Raw genomic sequence first — 6,582 nt, forward strand, 5'->3', positions numbered from 1 at the left:
AAAAATACATCTAAGGCCAAAGAGGAAAGAAAAATTATAAATTACAATTACACTCTATTTGTTAAAACATAGCATATTTGAGATATATCCTTTCTTTTGCGATGCTGATATAGGAAATTGTCAATAAAATATGGCAGAGTAGATCAGATGAGAAATTTCTAAAGATGTTTAATAGTAGTTGTTATTTCACAAAAATGATATTATAAGTAATTTGTTTCTCTTTATTCTTCCAAGTTTTTTCTAAAGTTTCTGTATGATTTTTCATAACATATATGCCTTTTTAAGTGTAAGAGTAAAGAGATGTCTGGGGCAAAATATTGGTAGTATATGACTTATTGTTTTACAGATCAGTATCCTTTCTAAACTTGCTTTGATATCTAAATTTGAGAGCTAATATAACATTTCTCTGTGACTATGAGATACAACACTGAAAATGACTGTATAAGATTGCCAATGTAAACATTTATTTATTCTGGGGCACCTGGGTGACTCAGTTGGCTAAGCATCTGACTTGGGCCCAGGTCATAATCTCATGGTCCCTGAGTTGGAGCCCTATGTTGGGCTCTGTGCTGACAGCTCAGAGCCTGAAGCCTGTTTCAGATTCTATGTCTCTATTTTTCTCTGCCCCTCCCCCACTCAAGGTCTCTCTCTCTCTCTCTCTCTCTCTCTGTCTCTCTCTCTCTCTCTCTCTCTCTCTGTCTCTCAAAAGTAAACATTAAAAGAACATTTATTTATTCAGTTTATTCAATAAATGTTTACTGAGCATCTACTATGTGCCGAGTATTATTCTATGTGCTGGGATGTAAAAGTGAACAAATCAATAGAGATGATATATAAGTGGCAGGAAAAAGCTTCTGAATAAATGAGCAAGTTAAGTGTAGACAAATGCTATGGAGAAAAGTAAATAGAATTACTTAATATAAAAAGTATTTCACAGTAAAGGATAAAGACACAATAAACAAACATGCATATAAACTACCCTATTACATGAAGCAGATGTAACAAATGGGGAAGGTCTGTAAGAAACAATGTTTGAAAATTGTCTAACAAAATGGAAAAGAATGCTTCACATAATATGCACATATAGCCTCTAATGGAGTCCAGATAGATTAATAATCTGAATAAAATCTAAAATATCTGAAAACATGAAGCATAGAGATCTAAATATATTAATAACCTGAAATAGTATATAAGTTAGTTGTGGGGAAAGTTCTTCTTTTACATACTTTTTTAAGAATACACATTTGTACAAAGGGACACCTGTACCAGGATATAGCTTATAATAGCAAAAATTTAGAAATAACTTAAAGCATGGATAAAATGTGGTACATATTTAATATGAATGCTATGATAAAAAATATGTATCTTTAACTGCCATCAATATACTTTATCTCAAAAACATTTTGAATGAAAAGAAACCAAGTTGCAAAATAATCAACCAGAATAGCTTGTTAACATTTTGTGGTTAACGCGCGTGCACACACACACACACACACACCAATGTCATATACTTTCTATAGATGTATTTCTAGACAGAGGTAAAAGTTTTGTAAAAGCATTAAAGTATAACAAACTAACTACTCTGGTGACCTCTAGGGAATGTAAGGCAGGCCAAAAATGGGAGCAGAGGTCAAATGGGATTTTAGCTTTATTTGTAACATCCTACATTTCAATTTAAATAGATTATATACATTCAAATGTGTGGTGGGCTGAAAATGTCCCCCAAAGATACCAGACCCTATAAAATTACCTTATAAGACAAGGACTCTGCATATGTGATTAAATTAAGGATTTAATGAGAAGATTATCCTGGATTATCTGGATGAGTCCTAAAAGTAATCACTAGTATATTTATGAGAGAGGTTGAGGGAAATTTGACACAGATACCCAGAGGGGAAAGCAATGTGAAAGATGCAGCAGAGGAAGATTTGAAGATGCTGCCCTTGAAAACTGGAGTGATGCAGCCTCAAACCAAGGAATGCCAGTAGCTACAAGAAACTGGAGATCAAGAAATGGATTCTTCCCAAGAGCGTCTCCACCAACAACATGGTCTGATGAAACTGATTTCTGACTTAGACACTGTAGGCCTAGGAAGGATAAATTTCTGTTGTGTTAAGTCACCTAGTTTGTGGCATTTTGTTATCGCAGCCATAGGAAACTAATACTATATGCTGCCTATATAATCTTTTCAAGAATGCACATAGGGAAGGGGCACCTGGGTGGCTCAATTGGTTGAGCACTGACTTCCACTCAGGTCATAATCTCACAGTTTGTGAGTTCAAGCCCCATGGCAGGCTCTGCATTGACTGCTGAGAGCCTGGTGCCTGCTTCGGATTCTGTGTCTTCCTCTCTCTCTGACCTTCCCCTGCTCATGTGCTCATGTGCTCTCTCTCTCTCTCTCTCAAATAAAATGAACATTTAAAAAATAAATAATACACATAGGGAAAAGACTGTGATAACTGTTAGTTCCGAGTCATTGGTTGTGGGTAATTATTAATTTCTTCCTTTTCTGAATTTTTCAAATTTAAAATAAAGGACAAGGACAGCAATAAATATCAGGACAAGGAGAATGAAAAGGAGAGAAATCCTGAGAAATTGCATTTATACAGCTTTACTTTTAGAGCTAAAGTTTCTTGGTTAGGGTGTTAACTATGGCATGTTAGTTTAAAGATTATATACTTCTCTAAAATGGACTGCCACTGGGGCTCCTGGGTGGCTTAGTCGGTTAAGCGTCCGACTTTCCGACTTTCGCTTAGGTCATGGTCTCGCGGTTCGTGGGTTCGAGACCCGCGTCGGGCTCTGTGCTGACTGCCAGCTCAGAGCCTGGAGCCTGTTTCACTCTGTGACTCCCTCTCTCTCTGACCCTCCCCTGCTCACGCTGTCTCTCTCTCTCTCCTAGAAATAAATAAAACATTTAAAAAAAATAAAATAAAATGGACTGCCACTAAAGCAAATGGCCCTTTCCTTTAAATCAATTTGGTGCATATACAATTTCAAAGCTTTTGGTGTACCTTGAAGAAAATGTAGGTTCTCTGGAATACTCTTGGGTCTCTCAGACCTTGAGATTAGCATTTCACCATTAACTCAGTTTGCCCAAGGGGCTTCCATATCAAAGCAAGTCGTTAGCCTCTAATACAGGACCTAGGGCTTGGTTTAGGCAAATTAGCATAAAGAAATGACCAGTGACTGTCCATACTTAGTCTCTGTTAGTAGTCTTAGAATTGACTTAAGCTTGTAGTCATCAAGACAGTATGGTATTGGTACAAAAACAGACACATAGACCAATGGAATAGAATAGAGAACTCAGAATTAGACCTACAAATGTATGGCCAACTAATCTTTGACAAAGCAGGAAAGAGTATCCAATGGAAAAAAGATAGCCTCTTTAACAGATGGTGCTGGGAGAACTGGACAGCAACATGCAGAAGAATGAAACTAGACCACTTTCTCATGCCATACACAAAAATAAACTCAAAATGGATAAAGGACCTGAATGTGAGACAGGAAACCATCAAAACCCTAGAGGAGAAAGCAGGAAACAACCTCCTTGACCTCCACCGCAGCAATTTCTTACTTGACACATCTCCAAAGGCAGGGAATCAAAACCAAAAATGAACTATTGGGACCTCATCAAGATAAAAAGTTTCTGCACAGCAAAGGAAGCAATCAACACAACTAATAGGCAACCGACAAAATGGGAAAAGATTGCTGCAAATGACATATTAGATAAAGAAAGGGCTAGTATCCAAAATCTATAAGAAACTCACCAAGCTCCACACCCAAAAATCAAATAATCCAGTGAAGAAATGGGCGGAAGACATGAACAGACACTTCTCCAAAGAGGACACCCAGATGGCCAACAGACACATGAAACGATGCTCAACATCACTCATCATCAAAGAAATACAAATCAAAACCACACTGAGATATCACCTCACATTGGTCAGAGTGGCTAAAACGAACAAATCAGAGGACTCTAGATGCTGGCAAGGATGTGCAGAAATGAGTACCCTCCTACCCTGTTGGTGGGAATGTAAACTGGTGCAGCCCCTCTGGAAAACAGTGTGGAGGTTCCTGAAAAAGTTAACCATAGAACTCCCCTATGACCCAGCAATAGCACTGCTAGGAATTTACCCGAGGGATACAGGAGTGCTAATGCACAGGGGTACATGTACCCCAATGTTCGTTGCAGCACTCTCAACAATCGCTAAATTATGGAAAGAGCTTAAGTGTCCATGAGCTGACGAATAGATCAAGAAGATGTGGTTTATCTATACAATGGAATACTACATGGCAATGAGAAACAATGAAATCTGGCCATGTGTAGCAATGTGGATGGAATTAGAAGGTATTATGCTAAGTGAAATAAGTCAGGCAGAGAAAGACAGATACCATATATTTTCACCCATATGTGGAAGAGGAGAAACTTAACAGAGGAACATAGGGGAGGGGAAGGGGAAAAAAATAGTTAAGGAGAGGGAGGGTGGCAAACTGAGGGCTGATGTGGGGTGGGGAGAGGGGAAAATGGGTGATGGGCATGGAGGAGGCACTTGCTGGGATGAGCACTGGGTGTTATATGGAAACCAACCTGACAATAAACTATAATAAAAATAAATAAATAAATAATAAAACTGGCTTAAGCTTCTCTGAGTCAGCACTGCTTATACGGGTGGCTGCTGCCACCCCTTGGTTTGCAGCTACAGTTCTCTAACATTCATTGATATTTTGAAAGTAATCAATTTTTGTAATGATTCAAAAATGTCCAAATACTGCCTGATAAAGAGGCAAGCTTTCCATTCCCACATCTCCTTACAGCCATTTCCCCTATAACAAGGAAAGCCATAATTCTCATCCCTCTTGAATCGCACTATGGTATATTGCCTCAGGAAGTACGTTAACATAAATAATCACCCAAGGATACCTAAACTAATTAAGGAAAGTAGCCCCATTTCCATCTCATTAAGAAACACATTACCAATAAAGTTTATTTTTCTACTTACCACCCATTTATCATTTGTATATTCATAATAATCGTGATGGCAATTTAATTCAGAAATGTTTTATTATTAAAGCTGTATGGTTACAGGAATTAAAATGCTGAATCCCAACTTATATACATATTTTTACGGCAAATAGGCGTGAGAGGATGCTTGTCTTAGTTTATGTCTGTAAGCAAGGAGCCTGGAGTAAAAGCTATGACTTTAATGAGGAGCGCAAACCCAGGTCATCTGGACTAGCGGAAAAAGAGAGGCAGGGAAGGGAAGAGACAAATTTAAAGGAGGGACAGATTTGTTGTGCCCAGTACCAAGGAGACACAAGACTAGGAAGGGAAGTTATCTAACCCAACGACCTTGGCCATATCAAAGCAAAGGTTTATGTGCACTGGCAGGCATATGTGTTAAGTCTTCCCAGTGCCAAGAGGTCTTAGACCTGAGACCTGTTAACAATTCACCTCAATTTTCTGTTACTTAAAGATACAAATCTTTCTGCTTTGTCTTTCTTATTTTATGTGTTTGCTATTCTAAAAAGAAACTGTAAGAAAGGAAACTCTTGTTTTAGTTTTACTCTTGCAAAACAATTCATCTTCCTGACTTTACTTTTTGATACTTTAACCAAACTTCTCTGTCTTTAAAAGAACAAACAAACCAAATTTATAGCCTTTTAGATGTTTAATTTAAGGATTTTGGAACACCAACTGTTCTACTAATCCGAAATTCTCCATTCAAGTATCCAAACATGTTGAATTATGAAGGGCATTTTCAACAGGAAAACAAATAATTATATTACCTTTGGTCTGGGCAGCTGATCAAGGGGCTTCCTGTCCCATTTGGGCAGGAATTTCTATTTAGATTACCAGTCAGATAGATGAACTATTATCTTTTTAATCAAGCTAACAACTCTTCAATCACAATTATAGTGAAATCAAAATAAATACAGGAACGTACATTTTATAGGTGGGAAAGACGCAAGGTCACAGCACAGTAGAGTTAACTGCTCTTAATGAAAAGGTTCTCATTGTTTCTTTAACAAAATGAGAAAGTAAATTGAAAACCACACTAAAATTCATTTCAAGTATAACTTTCAGGCCTATAGCAGTATGGTGCCAGTCTATAATTTAATTCACAACCTCTATTAGATATAAAGATCCTTAAATACTCTCATATGTTTATTAATTGATACCTCCCTACTTTTCTTTGGTGGCACTGATTATTTTTTTCTTTCTGGGGCACTACATCTAGGGAATTTTATATTCAAAATCAGATTACATAAGTCATGTCTCTCTAGCAGCCCCAGTTAGAATAACAAGTACTCTTTTAGTTCTTACATTGCTAGACCAAGACAATAACTATAAGGTACTTCCCCTCTTGAAGACTGTCTCTAGCCTTAAAGAAGCTGAACTGTGAATTTGAGACAGAAATAGCCTGCAGGTAGGTAGGGTGGTGGAATGAAGCTAGTTTGGGTGCTTCTCAAAATGTTTCAACACTCTAGTGTCAAGAGATAAGCCAAGAGTCTGTTTCCCTATCTCTTAGCCCTTCACTAATTCTTCATGCCAAGGATCCTGTGGCCTGGTTTTCATTGAAA

This window comes from Crocuta crocuta, unplaced genomic scaffold, assembly GCF_008692635.1.
Source record: "Crocuta crocuta isolate KB4526 unplaced genomic scaffold, BGI_CrCroc_1.0 scaffold30, whole genome shotgun sequence".
Taxonomy (NCBI): domain Eukaryota; kingdom Metazoa; phylum Chordata; class Mammalia; order Carnivora; family Hyaenidae; genus Crocuta; species Crocuta crocuta.